Consider the following 18,247-nt stretch of genomic DNA (forward strand, 5'->3'; position numbering starts at 1 on the left):
CATTAAATAATGAGGGGCCACCGAGAGGTAATGGCCTCGTCTTAAAGATCTGCAGAGTTGTCAGGAAAGTCGAAGAAGTCGGAGGTGTTATTGCTGGGTTCAGATTTAACAGCCAGACATGGTGAAATTTTGTGGTTTGCGTTTTATTTCACTATTGTTTTTCCTCATGCTGTTTGAATTTTTTTTCACTGCCTTAACTTTTGCATTCAGTCTCTAGTTAGGTTTGGATACTAAAAACTACTATGTAAACTGTTAGGTTTAGGAAAAGATGTGGTTTGGGTTTGAGCATGTCCCTTCACCTCAGTAACCTACAAAACTGAAAAATAACAAGATATGAGTGACAGCCCCGTCTTACTAATGCTAGAACCTGGCAATACACTGTGGGCAATAACTAAGATGCACAAGAAACGGCATTATTATAAGATTCTGGAATGAGAATGTCGCGTGTGCTCACACTTTGCTGTCCTCACTCCGATGTGACTCAGTGTAATGCCAGCTTTTTTTTTCTTTTTTTACTTTCAAATCCAAATCACTGTAGAAAGTAACTGTATCAGGAAGTAGCTGCTTATTTTAAAGGACGTGGCAAAGTCTGTTTTCACTTCTCCCCATGTGTAGAGCCACTTGCAGAGAAGCATGAGAGGTGCAAAGAGGTCACCGGATTTAAAATACAATGCATTATGGATGACAAGAAAACGCCATGAATATTTAGTCATGTTGGAGTTTCTCAACTATTCAACAGAAGGTCAATGAAAGGTAGCTAACCTCTGAAGCAGAGGAGCCAGGGGCTGTTCTGTCTATGTTCTAACAAGATATAAACTTGGAAAATGATAATATTTAGTCAAATCTCCCACCGATCACCCCAGGGATTTAAACTTGAACTAATGTGTCTCTAATTAAAGTCTCAGCGGGGAGACACAAAGTCAAATTTCTCTTTAAATATCTGCTTTCAATAATGTTTGTGATTCCAATAAAAAAGTCAGTGTTTTTATTTGCACTGTTACCCACTGCTTGTTCAGGGGTTGGGATTTCTCTCTGTGGACTTGTAAAGTGGTGTTACTGTAAAATGTGATGAGATTTGGATTTGCAACTCTAGAAATAAAAAAATGTGGCTAAATTTTAATAACGTTCTCAACCTCTGACATGTGACACTAATCACCAGCAACTTATATCTCATTAAATAACTTTTACCCAGACATGGGTAAAATACACCCAGAACCAGTCCATGGATCAGTCGGTACCCGATGTCCTAAAATGAAAACTAAAAACCAAACAAAAGAAGAAGCAATAAAAACTGCTTCAGTGGGGTGCATGTGTATGTAAAGGGAGGCACACCCATGTTTTCTTACATACATATTTTTTACAACAAATAGCTGAGCAAACATTAGCTGTCCTTCTACTGATTTTCTTATCATGTGTGTGGACTCAAACGCCACTGTCCACTGTCCAACAGTGCAGCAGTGCATGGACCATTTCTCAGTCAGCTTCAAGTTAAGATTTCAATGCTCACAGAAGCTCACAGGAGATCTTCAGAGTAGACCACGGAGTGCCATCACCAGCTGCAGTTTAAAACAGTGGACTTAGTTTGTCCATCCTTAAGACCAATTTCACAACAGATACCCGATAAGCCTCCTCGTGAACTTTCAAAATAAGACCAGGTGGAATAACTTAGTTCATTTGTCTCAAATGAGAAAAAAATATATATTTATAGCCTGCACAAGCATTTGATATGTGTGGGGATACATTCAAATATGTTCATAAATAATAAATATTATACAAGCTTTTCTTCAGTCATTGAAGCAGGTCTGAACTGCTATTGTATTAGCTAGCTTTGCATGTCAAAACAGAAATGATTTCATTTATATTCATGAATATAACAATGTATATGTACAAAGGTTTATCTGTGAATGCTTATTTTATCCATTTACTGATGCAGGCTTGTATTTCAAGTTAGTGGCAGCACACTCTTTCCCTCGCCTTGCTTTGACAACTGGGCTAGGCTCCAGCCACCCCGCAACCCTGAACTAGATATGTACGGACAGACGGAAGGACAAAGATCTTGATTTCTGGAGCGAGGACCCAGATCTATTTCAAAATAATCTGTCATGTCTACTAAAATTCTTGGATTTCAGCATGTTTCAGCTCTTCGTGTGTCATGTTTCCATTTGTTTGTTCAGTCTGTGGCCCTTTGCTTACAGTTTCAAAGTTGCTCTGGCACTGTGACAATAGCGTGTCCCCTCTCCCCATCCCAAATGGACCATTTCATTACTTCATACCCTGCAAATTAAACAGTGTTTACATCATTGTTAGTGTGATGTTGGGTAGTCTGCCTCCCCCTTTTTTATACAATGGATCAAGGAAGTCGTGATATGGTTTGAAATAGAGTAGCTGGCGTATTTCTCAGAGGGAAAAGATGTAACAAAACCTGGTTTCCTTTCATAGAGTGTTGGAGCATTTATCCTTCCAAGCATTTTGAGGTCATTTGTTGTCTCCTGTTCATGTTTTTCCTGCACAAACTGACACATAGCTGACTTTCTGAGTGCAAATGGCTTGCAAATCTTGGACACTGTACAGCCGTTTTTCCTTTTAGCATTTCTGGGTTTGTTTGCTTAATTGATTCTAAATGATATTGCATTTTATTAGAGAGATTATTTATTTTATTATCACTTTCAATGTGGCCGTGTTTCAGTTAGAAGAGAAACTGTAAATGATCCTGACAGATGAAAGAAAGATCAAATTTCAGGGATTTTTATAGGCCTACACCTAGCATTATGTTTAAGTGAACTAAAGAGTTTAGCTTTAGGCTCAATTACATAAGCTGGCATAAATATTCTTGTATAAATATGTTGACAGTAAAAAGTCAGACCTTGAAACAGCTACATTTTTAAAAAAAAAAATCTGTGTCTCTTTGTTTTGGGATGCTGAGTGGGTGGAGGTGTCGAGTGAAGTCTGTCACCTGCAGCTACTCTCCTGTTTTTCTGACGTTATTATCCTCGGGTTGTTTCCGTGCTTTTCTGTAAAATCTTAAATGCAACACAGGTTTTTTGGGATAAGAACCAGTATCTGACAGATTTCAAATATTCGGATGATCGTAGCTAAAACGATAAAGCATAATAGCCTCGTATCATGAAAATCCTCCGCTGCGGCGTGTGGTGTTATCTGTGCAGCTCCACTGTTAATCCCAGGATCAATAACTGGAGCCACTCTTTCATGATCGCTTCACGGTGGCCTCAATCTGTCACACGATATCATGTCAGTCCTCCACAGACACACGCATGCATTTTAGCTGTATGGAAGATCACACTTTAGTCAAGAAAAGAACACCAACAGTGCCCGCGTCGCACCATTGCTGTACATTTGGCACCTGTTTTTATATATATATATAAAACTGTGAGATTATTTATGGTTTCTATGTTCTTTCTCGGCAGCAGCCTTAAACCATCCTTCACACTCGTGATGTTTACAACACAATCACATCTACTTTTCTTCTGCTGCAGCATCTTCAAAGGCACCTTGACTGGAATATTGGCAAGAGACGGTTTCTCATTCACTTTCCGTGCACACGCGTTCTCTGGCAGCCTGGATATTTGTGCTGGCACCATTGCAGCTCGCAGGTTCTCTAACATTTGCATAAAAGCCTTTTTTATTTTAGTCATCTGTGCAGAGTAGAGAGAGAAAAGCCACCTGTCAGGAGCTGCACTTTGATTATTCTGCTGACAAATGTAAAAAAAAAAAGATGAAAGGATTAAGGGATATGCAGTTTTTAGTGTCTTATTTTGCTTTTTGAGTTTAACAGCAGACTCCTGTTAGGTTAGAAACATTATGTACCAATGGCCTCTAAACAAACAAACTATTAATTTGTTAATTGCCCCCATTTAGCCCATAATATGCAATGTTTGCTTTCTTTTTCCAAGTGCTTATACAAATGCAACAAATGACAATTCTCTAAGGCAAATGAATCCATGTAGTAAAACTATCCATCTATCTATTTTCTTAAGTGCTTATCCAGCTCAGGATAAGCTGGTTAAGCACTGAGTTTCAGGCCCTGGATGCTTTCCCAGCTTTCACAGGGCAATAGGGAGACCACACCCTTCAGTGACTGCCATTTCCATCATCGGACAACAAACTAACATACTCATATATCCACAGCCCGTTTGGACTCACCAATTAGCTGCGCTGGCTCAAATAAAATCAAATTACTGTCATAGACAGAGCGTACTATTGCCATCACTATTTTATTTACAAGCTACACTATCCGGATAATCACACTAAAACCCACATTCAAAGCATATACAGAGAAACTCTTTGGACCTGAGTGGATAAGAGCTGCATGAGAAGTTTGATTCATTGTATTTTTAGATAGTATCAAGTCACAAGAACAGTCGCCTCAAAGCACTTTGGAATTTGAGTCTCTACAATAATACAATAATTCTCACTTGGGGTCAACAATCAACGACCCCAAGTGAGAAAGCACTTGGCGACAGTGGGAAAGAAAAGCTCCCTTAAAACAGAAAGCTTCCAGGAACCAGGCTCGTGAACCGGTTGGGTGATGAGGGGAGGAAGGCAAGTCAATAACACATTGTTAAAGAGAGCCAGAAATAAAAATAAGTAATGGCTGAGGCTATCTATGTCGCTAAATTCTGGAGGTGTGGCAACTGAAAAATTCGGAATCTCGTGTCAATTGTTTTTGCAATGAGCTCGGTGCATTAAAGATTAAAAATGTCAGATTCATTACTTTCAAATATGCAGGAATAAACAATGATTGTTTCCTGTCGTATTTAATTTTTGTAATTATTTTATGTTTTGTCATCACGCTGTTTAGATTCGGACTTAGAATTTGTTCTATTGAAAAAATAGCCGAAAGCATCAGTTTCACAGTCATAAAACTGATAGCTGTTGGATGGTGATCATTATCTAAACACTTTTCACACAGAGTTCCAGATCGCTTGGTCTACATCACCTTCTGCTTCTCGTGTTATTAAAGCTGAAGACGTGCCAAACAGCTGCAGCAGCACTCTGGCTCTTTGCTCCCCTGAGTTCGCTGTCAGTGGTTGTTTCTTGTGCGACACGACTTCTTTCAGAGGGGGAAAAAATAAAGCGTTAGCCCTAAACTAAAAGTGGCAGTGTGGTGAAAAAAATATCAATAGCCAAGATAAGCCTTGAGCATTTTCAAATGGCCTGGTATAAAGTAAGTAAGATCCCTGAATGCTAAATATAAAATTGATTTGGTGACAGTATGAATTAGCAAAACCTTTTTTTCTCAGATCTAGGTTCAACCTTGGAATAAACCTTGACTTCTATGATGAATTCTTTCAAACCTCCCAGTTTCTGTCATCCAGCCCAACAACTGTACAGAAACAGACGTGCCTCTGCTACTCTGCTGGCATTGAGCCCATCTCCACTTCTTTCATATACACCCTCTGCTTCATACCAGCTATTTCTGCTGCTCTCATTCTGTATGCCTCTCCCCATCTTCCACTGTGTTTATCTCTTTGTGTGTGTGTGTGTGTGTGTGTGTGTGTGTGTGTGTGTGTGTGTGTGTGTGTGTGTGTGTGTGTGTGTGTGTGTGTGTGTGCACGCACGAATGAGAATACGTGTATCTTTCTTACACATCCGAACACTCTTTCATTTCTTGGCTGCCTGCCTGCAGAGATTCATCATTAATTCATCCAATTTCTTAATGTTCCTCCTCTTCGTTGCCTTCACATGGCCTCAGTGTCCCTACCTCTTCAGCCTCCCACTGGCTCCTCTCCACCTGCACCACTTTTAGATTGAAGAGCCTTTTTCTTCTTTATTTCCTCCTGTGTCACTTCTGAGTAACTCAATAATAAGTGTTCTCAAACTGCAGAGAACATTGACTAATGGTGGCCCTCTATGTGCAGCATACAAGTGAAATAGATTTCATGCATGCACAGGAACAAATAGCTATGTACTTACACAGTTATAACCTGTTACTGGCTCGTGCATAACAAAGTCAGAATAAAGTAACATGATATTTAGAATCTCCACATATCATTCCCTTCAATACAAACAATGGCTGGAATAAACAGTTTTAAATGGAAATATAAAACATTATCCGGTCTTTAAGTCTGACGTCATTAGCCCAGTCTGAGTCCAAACTCCGCTGCACGTCTCAAAGTCAAACGATCACTCCGGGATCACTGAGAGTTGAAAAACTGTCTGCATTCTTTCATCTGTAATAAAATGATCAGTGTTGCTGCTTTACCAGGTGTAACAATTAAGTTTAACATCCAGGCATCCATAAAAACAGAATTTATTACATTTAACGGAGTTAGAAGTTAGCAGGAAGTTAGCTCGCTAGTTTCCATCTAAATATAATATACCATGTTCAGCCTGAGGGATTTCTGAAACAAATTAAGACATACAGCTCTGCTATGGCTTCCAACATAAATGAAGACAGGAATGTCAACAGCAGTGATGTTTTGTAGGGTGATTCAAGTTTGGCTAGCTGGCATATAATGATGTGCTACGTGATTGCTAGCGACACAGCTATGTTAACATAGCTGGAGGATGAATGCTAACTTTTTTCCACTCGATAAAAGTTAACGTGAGGGTTCCCGATGGTTAGGGACAAATGCAATCGCATGGCAGGATGCTGTAAACGGACCAAACTTCAGTCAGGAACATCTGAGATAATCCATCCACAATAGGAGGTTAGTCATTATACTGCTGCATGGGCTGGGCTGTAGTTACATCATAAGTTTTTAAAAACTGAGCTTTAAAATGAATAGCAGTAATAAAAACTGAGAGAGGCTGTGATCACTGACTGTTTTTAGGGGCTTGCTGAGACTAAACAGAACATGATACAAAACATTAAAACGTGTTAAAAACACAACAGCCTTAATAAAAACTCAGAGTAGTTTCGGCCCGGAAGCAGGATTCATCACGTCATCACTTAAAGACAGGATTATTATTACTTTCACCTTCAGATCAGTCTGTGGACCTTGAAGAAGAGGTCAAAGGTAAAATATGATGTGATATTTTAAAATCTTTTTAGGGTACTTTCTATATGTCGACAATACAGACCACACTTGTAAAAATCATTGTTTCTAAGGTAAGGCTTTTTGTTAGTTTTCAACCAATAAATCATTGAGTTGACCTTGAAGACCTTGGCGGATGTAAGCCAAATTTTAATGGATTGTTAACATGACCCCATTCTAGACCTCTAAAAAGTTTTATCAGAATTCAGGCAAAACTTTTGGACTTATCTTGTTTACAAACAAAATGATGACATGCATGCTACCAAAAACATAACCTCCTTGTCGAAGGTAACTATTACCAGTACATCTGGTATAATTCAATACACACTTGCTGAAGTACATCTATTCAAATGCTTTATAATGCACGTGGAACTTTCAGAACCTGCTGATCTACTGGGAGTTTTGCCAGGGTTTAAAAAGAGAAAACTATCCAGTGAGTGGCAGTTTTATGAGCAAAAATGCCAGAGGTCAGAGAAGAATGGCTAGACTGCTCTGAGCTGATAGGAAGGAAACAGTAATTCAAATAAACTCTCAATCAGTGTATGCAGCCGAGCGCCTCTGAATGCACAACACATTGAACCATTAATGGTTCAGCCTGTAGCAGATGTGCACAGCAGCAGAAGACCGCAGCAGGCGCCACTCCTGCCAGCTAAGAGCAGAAACATAAGGCTGCAACTCACAATGCTACAATGTCAATACGGACCAAGATCTCTGAGGAATGCTCCCAGCACTCTGTTGAATTAATGTTAGAATAAAATTAAGGCAGTTTTAAAGGCAGCTGTGGATCCAGCCCAGAACTAGTAAAATGGTCTTTGCCTGTAATGATGTAATATGTAATGATACAATCCCACTACTGTATATTTCAATGATCTTACTGGCTGCAAGGAGAGCTTGGTAGTTTACTGAGGGCCTGTATTAATTCTGAACCATTTTTACTTGTAATCATGAGAAAATATTCACACATGATAACCATTAATAACAACTAACTCTTCAACAGGGCAAACAAGGAGGCGCACAATTATTTGTGAAATATAAATGATTTGAAACATACACACGCCTCTGGGTAATGCCATCAGTAAAGAGCACTCCCCCCTTTCATCCACACACGTGCAGCTCCAAAATAACAACACGGTGGTGGCAAATATGCAAACACTGAGGCTTCAGATGGAGTCAAGAAAACAATGGTTGGTGCCACGGTGGCTGCGGCCCTCCTTTATAGTCGCTCCAGGAGGAAACTGGTTTGATTCAATTTGTTGATGCTGGATGTAAATCAAAAGGTGCAGAATCATCCCATGTGTGCTTCAGTGGGACGATACTGAGTTGTGCATTTTTTGAGAAGCACTAATGATTCTATAAACACAACCTAGCCTTTGTATATATAAAAGTGTGGAATGTAGACTTATGAAGGACGTGTTAAGGAGTCTAATATGAAGACAACACTAATTTTAGAACACCGGATACGCGTTGAAAACCCCCCAAAAACTAATAACAAAGTCAAAGTAGAGAGCAAAATGAAATGTCACTTTAACCTTTACTGTTCACTCCAAAGGCAGGCCGGTCCCATTTCATTTCTTTCTGCTTCTTTTGCTTTCATCATCCACTATGAGGGAGACGAGGGAGGGAGGTGAAAGTGTCCTTGAGATGGTTTTCTCATGCAAATAAGTGCTGGGAAAGAGATTTCTGCCATAATACTTTTACCAGTGTCACTGCAATAGAGCTGGGGTGAAGCACTGAATACCATAGTGCAATCCCAGCTTCAGTACTAATGCATTACAGGATAATTAACATTACTCAAGCACGCTGAAGCTAAGAACATAATTTTGATACAGTTATGTAGTAATTTAGTAATTTAGGTTACTTTCTTTAAAAAAAACACACCTAAGACTCTCCACAGAGACAATGAAGAACGGAAAAAGAAAAAATGAATGACGCTAGGGTTGAAGTGGTGGATGTATACTTAATGTATACTTAATAGTGAATAAAGTGTTACAATGTTTAAATAAGATAAATCCAGCACAGGGATTAAAAATAGGTGAGATGACAAAGTGAAGATTAAATTAATGAAGACAAAAAGCGAAAGTACATAATGTAGCATAATAAACTTGGAAATGTTAAACTCTCTTATTTGCAGTTTTTATTAGCAGAAAGCATAAATGTCTTTTTTTTTTAAATAAATATTTATCTCCCCTGCTCACTGAGCCACAGACAGTTCATGTCATCATTGTCCATTGAGTGTGAGGCTGTTCCCCATGGGTCACAGATGTTACTGACTGAATTTGGGGATTTTTTTGTTCACTCGCTGCTGTTGTGTTGCAGTATTTCCAAAAGTCTGCGATTTAGGAGTTAAAGGGGGACCTTGAAAGAAGGCTGAAGATCTCATCCTGTTGCTGCCGGTTGCATTTTCATGACTTTTAGTCATATCTTTAACCATGCAGATTTATGCCACAACAAAACCCTTCCACCTTACCCAATATCTGCGTAGCCACGAGATGAGGCAGAGCCAAACAAATTTTTTCAAGACTGAAAAACCAGATTCAGTGTGAAATTAATGTTCTCTTCTGTTTATAACTGGTTCCAGCTCTTGACAGATTTCAGACAGACTTCCCAGCCTTTGCTCTAAATATGTCAAAGAGGATTTGGTGAGTCATCCAAAACTTGTGTGACCAACATAGCACCTTTAACCATGTTATTTGCCTCAGTGGGTGGGCCAGCCTTTCAGTTTGATACGTTTGAGAACAGTCTGTCAGTGTTCACCACAAAAATCCACAACAGAAATTCACAACAAAAATTCACAATCCTCTTTTTTTTGAAAGAGAAAAGAATGAATGCAGGGAGAGCTTGTACTGAACCTCTGACACTTTAATGGCATCAATATTTGTGTTTTGTAAAATTAAAAAAAATGCATGCAGGCCATTTTTCTCCCAACTTACCTCTTTTCTAATGAATAAGAACGGGTTACTAAAAAGTGTACAAAGAGCTTTATGTCCTACGTGATTCTGTTTCGGTCCAAAGCTGTTGCTGGATATACATCTCGGTAAATAATTCAACATCAGCATGTTTCAGGGGCTGTAGTTTTACTCTTCCAGTGCCGCATTCACCTTTTAATGCATGGTAATACATTTGCTCAGAAGACTTGCTGACTCTGAGAAACTCGTGGGACACAAAAGAGATAAAAAGGGAGAATGGTCTGGAATTTGAACCTGCTGATGGAATCTGTAAAGATGAAATTATTATCTGTGGCTGACTGTTCACGGACATTAACTGTGAAGCTTATAGATATGAGCATGTTTTTTCTCCCGTATACTGTATCTCTGTAGGGTTGTGCTGAGGGACAACGATCTTGGCTCAGAGTTGTCACCAACATCTCACCAGCGTCGACGTTTTTTGTTCTGTTTTTATCTGGTTTCCTATTACTGTATTAGATCATTATCATCATTATTAATAATAGTTGTTTCATTATGTCTACCTTGTATTTCCTTTCATGGAAATGCCTGCATTGCGTGTATTAATTACACACTAGATTAGGAGCTGAGATGCTTGCCACTTCCAGCGGACCATCTGCTTACCTTTCAGCCACCCAGCCAGCATTTGTGTAACTGAAGTTTGATCTGTATTTAGATGGAGCAAGATGAGCTCTGATTAGTGTTTGCACCGTTTTCTCCTTTTTTGTTAGTCTAGGTAGATAAGCGCTCGTATTTTCTTAATTACTTTTGATTAGGTTATCTGAGCTTTTATTGGTAAACAGTGTTGTTTGTTCTTTTGTCCTGTGTTCATAAATCTGCTGAAGACTAAATACAACTTATATTCTTGATTAAAACGTCTTAATTTCTTTGGCTGCTTGGGACATGGGGAGGGGGTCGATGTATTTATCATGTTGTGCCTCAGCCCTCTAGATAGGAGGACATAACAAGAGTTTATAATTTATTCCTAATATAACATGACTAATGGGGCCAGAAACATTAACGGTCACACAGCAGTACAGCTTTTAAACCAAGCTCAGGGAGAGAAAATGAAGGTGAACAGAGTTCCACAGTGTTGGAGCCTGGACACAGAAGGCTTTGTCTCCCGGGACAGGGATAACAAGACGAGGATGGACAGGAAGTTTAAAAAGCCTGGCGCTGAGCCTTAACCCAGAGCTAGCAATAAGACTGGCAAAGTACGCTCTCCACATCTTTCAATGCTTGTATTCAGTTCTCACAGGACTGCGCACACACTCTCCACACATGTGCCCCTCTCCACTCAACCGGGAATAATATGAGACGGCTGATAGCGCTGGTTTGCAGTCTTCCTTCGCCTGTTTCCATAGATCTATAAATAACAGTGCTTATCATGCACCACAGCCTCCCATCACCCTGCCTGTTCCTGCAGCACACACACATCTGCAGACTTCTCCTTATGTTTCTTTTCTACAGTTTCCCACTTATTTTTTCTGACTCCTCCCCCTCCTTCTCCCATTTTTTTAACCCCCCACCACTACCACCGCCTCCACCCTCTAATTTTATCTCACTTCCCTCATTATGCTGTCCTTTATTTCTCTAACTCTCCAGTTTCTCTCTCACTACCCTGTGATTCATTCTGCTCACCTCCCCTCTTCATTTAGTACCCACCCCGACATCCATCATGTTCCCCTGTCTCTCGCTCATTAACTGTTAACCCAGCCTGTCTCTTCTTCCATCTTCACACACAGAGATTGATGGATTGAAAGAGGACATGGCAATGCTCTCTGATAATAGTAACATGCAGTATTGGACTGCAGTTGTGGATTGTACACAGAATCACTGCAGCTTACTGGACTTTCTCCTTCATCGTCTGTGGGTCTTTGAGCTCCTTTGCACCATGTAAGCTCCCACTGAGACTGCTAGCCACAATTTGTGATAATAACCAAGATGAGAATGCCTGCTTGCCCGTTTAGACGGTGAAAGCTACCTTTTGCATGCTAAGCTTTGTTATAAAGCTGTATGTCTAAAGCTAAAGTAAAACTAATCTAATTCCGATTTTGACTTGATGATAAAATACCCTTTGTTCTCAATGGATTGTATAATAATTATGACAAGGGTGACTGTTTTTTTGTTGTTTTTTTTAAATAGCTAACGCACATGGACACTGGAGTTAGGGGTCTGGATGCAGTTGGCAACTGATAAAAATCGATAACAACATTTTTGTCCGATTATTGCAATTTTTGCCCTTGAAGCTTTAAAACTAGTTCAACCAAAGTCCAAAACTAATGGCTGACATCCTGGTTCCTACAGCTGTCTTTGCCACAGTCTACAAAATGTGTTCTTCATTAGTTCTGACTCTAAAAATCAAATTCCACAGGTTAACATGGAAGACATGAGTCACTGCTGCTCCTTTCCTCATCTAAAATATGAGTGTGTGCATGTGTGGGTTTTTTTTTTTAATTATTATTATTATTAGAATTACGGGAAACTCCAGTTTTGTTTCTTTCTCTGTTTACATAATCAGATGTTTTGTTCTGTGACTTTTTGAGAACATTCTGATGTGAATTAGTGCATACTTGACCTTAATGGAAGATATCCCAGTGCTGGCAGCGCTGCGCAGCTTTATGTTTAAGTCTGGGATCAGTTACCTTCATCATTCTCAGTTTGGGAAACATTGTAGCACTGTGGCCTCACCTGGCAGCTGTTTCCTAGTTTCTAAATTTAATTCAAGTTCTTCTTTCATTTTGTTTCAACAGCAGACATCCTGTGAGATCTGGTTTGTTTCCTCTGACATTACTAATATCTTGCAAATTCTTTTTGGATGGGGCAAAAGAAATAGGTCAAGGTTTTGTTTGTTTTTTTGTTTTTTTTGGGGGGGGGGGGGGTTGCCACAGCAGTGGAACTAACATTGAGTGAATAATGACCACACTTAAGTTGAATACCTGCCATGTCTATGTATAAGTAGTTTGTGGTCCCAATGGGATTTCATTCATTAACCCTGATCCAGCAATCCAACCACTGTCTGGCCGTCTCTAGTGAAGCCTCACCATTAGTAACCTCCTTCCATTAGTGCAGGCTAAAAAGGAAAGAAGAAACCTGTGGTTTGTAGTGGGCGTGCACAGATGTCCACTTCTTCAGTCAGTCACTCCGACAGTCCAGTTCAAACTTCCTCACCTTAATTAAGTCCTTAAATAATGCTAGACATTCACTTTAAGGCAAAGTAGTGACCTCAGCATTTTCTTATTCCCTGCTTCCAAAAACAACACACACACCAAACTGCAGCATATAGGTTGAAGAATACCAAAGGCACCAGCTGCAGGTGTACCGTAGTTGGAGCTATTTCTGGCTACCTGCAGTTTAGATGGTTGCTTGTCTTATTGTATACAACATATGGTATAAGATTATCATAAAAATGTTGAATGAAACCCATCATTCCTCCGAGATGTAAAAACTCTGTGTTTGTGCTAGCAGATCACTAACATAGTAACCACACATGGACATAGCAGACCTTATACCAGTATTCCTCTAATACCAGGTAGAGGGCGACAGCTTTGGTTACAAATAATAATAATAATAATAATAATAATAATAATAATAATAATAATAATAATAATAATAATAATAATAATAATAATAATAATAATAATAATAATAATGTTTTCAAAAATCAGATTATATATATTTTAAAGTCAAAAGTTGTTATTTCTTACTTGATCTAAGACCTCAGTAACACTTTCCTTGTGATTTTATGGCCTTAGTCTCTAATGAAAAGGTTATTCACTGCAGTATGAAATTCATTTGTGCATTTTTTTTCCACATAAAAGTTAAAAATGAGGATAAAGCATGCTGGGGCTTTAGCATGCAGTGTCCCTTCATTTCTCGGGCGGAGCCACCCCTCGCTCATCATGTCCAGTTTCAAAACACCTAGATGGTGATATATTTACCTTGATGCTTCATGAACTCATGTATGACGTCAGGGCTTTGATCTATCTGAAGTATATGAGGATGACAGTTGAGGGTAGTTTCGGCATCGATATTTGATGATAAAGAATCATATATAAAGAATATTTTGAAGTTGTCGTAGTGTTGGGCTTAGTTATTCTGCCCATAAAAGACATAAATCTTGCTTGATTTAAGCTTAGCTGTTACCCCCTTACAGTCTGTCAGCTCTCTGAAAGTCTCCTTCTGACTTCATGCTTATATCCACCTTCAGTTTCAACATGAAGCAAAACTTGTGCCGTCCGATTCAAATGAGTCTCTCTCTTTCTCACCAGATGTAAGTTTGGCTTGTTGTACAGTCTGCATGTTTATTTTACTATAACAGATTTATAAGAAAAGCAAATTATGCTGAAGCTGCAGCTGAAGCACTTCTTTTCAGTGCTTATCCTTGGCTTCATACTCCCACGATCTTCTTTTGCTTTTGTTTATTTTACAGACTTCTCTGTATACCATTTATTCTATTGCAAACCAACCCGTTCTCACTCCCAAAGCGTAACATTTTATGGTAGGTGACAAATCGTCACCATATTACGTTTTCGGCTACCCACCACGTTCCTAAATGACGACCTCGGAAAAAGAGGAAATATGAGAACCGTCTGGACTGAACCTACACATGTTCGCTCTTTTTCTTCAAATCGCTTAGAAACACGCTATTTAACATCATTAAAGTCCTGGTTAAGGTCAGGAATAAGGTTATGGTCAGGGCTAGGGATAAGGTTAGGTTTAGGGCTGGAATACAGGGCTGGAACGTCTACTACCGCGGGAGCGTCATTGCACTGGATTCCAGCAATAACCCGCCGCGTACCATAAGAACGCCGAAGGTCTCCTTTCACGTTCCTCAGGAACGCCGCGGGACGTGACAAAACGTCGACATGTTACGCCTCGGGAGTGAGAACGCTCTGTGCAAACCCATCCCACCTCTGTGGGAATCATTAAACATTTATCTAGTCTAATTCATCTGTCTATCCATGCTAGCTTCACTGTGTCACCCCTCCTATTCTTTTCAATTTTTCTTGTCCTTTTCTGTCATAAATCCATACTTTGTGCCCCACCCCCGCACTACCCAGACCTCCATTCCCCCAACTTCAATGCACCATCTCTCCTTGTCGTCCTCTGCATTTATTTAATACTCTTATCCAAGCCTCTCTCATACACATCTCCAGTTTTATTGGGACATGCACTTAAGGGAATCACTTTCTCCCCCCCATCTCCAACCTCCCCACCCCCAATCCCTACTGAACAGAAGTGCTGCACCCCCATTAGTAGGACACACGGGCTTTCAAGAAAATGCCCTTCCAAGACAGTTCTGAGATGCATTAAATCATGTATTTGAATGACATGATTCCTTCTAAAGGGGGATTCTGTTGTTGGATGGTTTAAACTATAGACTGCATATAAACGATGGAAGCAGCCACACTTTAACGTTAGTTTGCGATGTCCCGTTTTTGAAATCATCGGTTTGTGTTCTGGTAGACTTGACTAAATTCATCTGGTAAAGGAAGCCAGGGGTCATTTGTCTATAGACCTGTTTACAGCTGAATGTCTGTTTGTAACCACAGTTGTTGCCCCCTGGTGGCCTTTTGGAAGATTGCAGGTTTAAAGCTACATACATATCTTATGTACATACTCCTTTGTTTAACTGTTGTTTGAGCTTCTATAAACCCTAGCATACACACTAAACCAAATTATTTTATTGTTTCGAAAACATTTTGGGCTTTTCTAATATTACTGACAATGTATGCTGCCACAAAAGTTAGTGTAGTCAGTAATGTTAGCAGCAATCATAACTTATTGCCCATTTTATCCACTGGCCACTGTTGCTGGACAATGTCTTGGTAATGTTCATATAGTAAGGCTGAGTTAAATGAGTGAACAGGTATTTTTCTGCCTATATGCTTAAACACAAACCCTGATTTTTCAGGCAAAAACAGTGTCAGAATCTCTGTTTTAAGGGATTTGAGTGCCATAAAGCTTCATACTTACATTTTTGTGTGTGCTTGACTCACTTCAGTCTTCTCCTACACTAAAGATGCCAGTGGAAACGGGATAAAAGAAGTGAAAACAGGAAACAAAGTGATTACGGAGGTGTTTTCACAGTTTTCTGTAGAGCATTTCATTAAACCTATTATGGCTGTCTCTTTATGTGAAAACCCCTTTGCTCCTGCATTGTTCTATTAACCAAGTTACATAACTTGCATTTTACATGAAGAATAACAATACAGCAAATTACATGGACATTGCCTAAGTGCAGCTGGCTTTGACATCACAGTGTCTCGCACTGGGAGCTTCTTAAGCTAAAGGGTGGAGAAGTGTTCTAAGTGTTTCCACAACGTGGCCAAATCCCTGGGAAGAATGAACATATCATCATCTGCTCACATATTAAAAACATAAAGGTCTTAAAATCTTACTGAATGTAGTTTGTGGTGTTCTACCTCTGTGTGTTTGTCGCATGGTAACCCCACCAACTCCTTAGTGAAATGAACAGCATGAAACCTGAGGCATTAATGAGTGTTACATCACTCATGTACGTGCATATGCATGTGCATGAACCCAGTGCAAACAAACTGTGGGAACGCTTCTAAAAACATTGCTCATAAGTGGTCAAAAATTGCACAGACGACCCACAAGCAATGCTGTGGGCAGCTCCAAGAGTGAATACTATTGTATGTAGAACTGAAGGGTGACACGGGACACAAAACTGTGAATGTTTACTCTGAGCATTTCCTCCGTAAATAAATCTGTGTTTTTTGTTTTGGTCTCAGCGTGTTTGCCGGGCTTTGTTTAGCAGCACTGGTTTCATCTCCTTATTCCTGTGAGACACGTTGGCCTGAAGTGACCTCAGCCTTCCTACACTAACTCCCCACCACATCCCCACCCAGTCAGCAATTCATTATCTAACCTAACCAAGCACACAAGCCCTGATTCATTTTTCTTCTTCCCTCTCTCTCAGCTAAACCTCCCCCACCACCACCTCCATCCCCACGCCTGCCTGCCTGCCTGTAATTGTTGATTGTCCTTTCCAGTTTATGCCTGCAGCAAGCTCACGTAGGCGCCCACACACACACACACACACCGAATCTCTATTTTTTTATAGCACTGTCTTGTTATGCAGGGAAAGCAGATTTCTCCCCAGTGAACAGTAAGCATCTCCTGCAGCCAAAAGTGCTCTGTGTTATATAACAAGGGACTTCAAAGTGTGTCACAGAAGTATGAGCTGTCCATTTCCAACTCCAGTCGTATTGTTGATGGATCTCTGATGATGGGATGCATGAATGTTAATGTTATGGTTATTTGTGCTTTTAGAATTCTGAGAGAGATTGCTACGAAACCGCTGAAAGGAAGCTGTGGTTTCGGTCTAACTGTTTATTTGTGGCATCCACAAGCACAGAAGTACAGGATGTATTTTTGTCTGCTGGACTGTGTTATAAAACTCCAACAGCACAGAGAGGAGACTACACAATGTTATGTTAGTACATGTTGAACAAATATAGCTGGAAGTGTTAGTTTAAAACTTAAAACTATGTTTTGGTATTTTTCATCATGAAATCACATATTAACACTTCAAGTTCCAAAACAGGTTGGGTACGTGCACGGGAAAAATTCTGTAATTCTGGCTTTGGAGACTTTTCATATATGGGCTAATAAGATGTGGTGATCACTCTGCAAAAATATAACTTTCTACTACAAACTGAATATTTTACCATGTCTGTGTAGAATGATTCACTTCTCGGAACTGCAGATTCTAGCATTATTTTATTACTGGTTTAGTTGGGCCCCAGTAATACAGGCCTAAAGACCAGTTGGCAACAAGTGAAGGCAAGGGAAAATGGTTTCTTCCCTGTCAGGCGTTGCTGGCAGTTGCTATAAAATTGACTGCTAAAGATCCAATCACACAAACCTACAGAAACCAGTCAGAGATCCTCTGGTTGCCACTGGTTGCTAGGGAAATATATGTTTCTGGGAGGTTAGTTGCTGTTGCTAGGGGAAATTGGTCACAAAGACATATTGGGTGCTGTGCAGAAAACATCTTTGTGATTGTTTTGGTTGCTAGTTAGCAAGTATTTACAGACTAGCAAATGGGGCGATCGGGGCTCAAGAAGGTTGCCGGTTCGAGCCCCGGCTTGGACAGTCTCAGTTGTTGTGTCCTTTACTGTACGCCTACTGGTGGTGGTCAGAGGTGGCGCCAGTGTCCGGCAGCCTCGCCTCTGTCAGTCCGTGGCATCACCAGTGTTTGAATGTGTGTGTGAATGGGTGGATGACTGGACGTGTAAAGCGCTTTGGGGTCCTTAGGGATTAGGAAAGCGCTATACA

This window comes from Maylandia zebra, linkage group LG23, assembly GCF_041146795.1.
Source record: "Maylandia zebra isolate NMK-2024a linkage group LG23, Mzebra_GT3a, whole genome shotgun sequence".
NCBI lineage: Eukaryota > Metazoa > Chordata > Actinopteri > Cichliformes > Cichlidae > Maylandia > Maylandia zebra.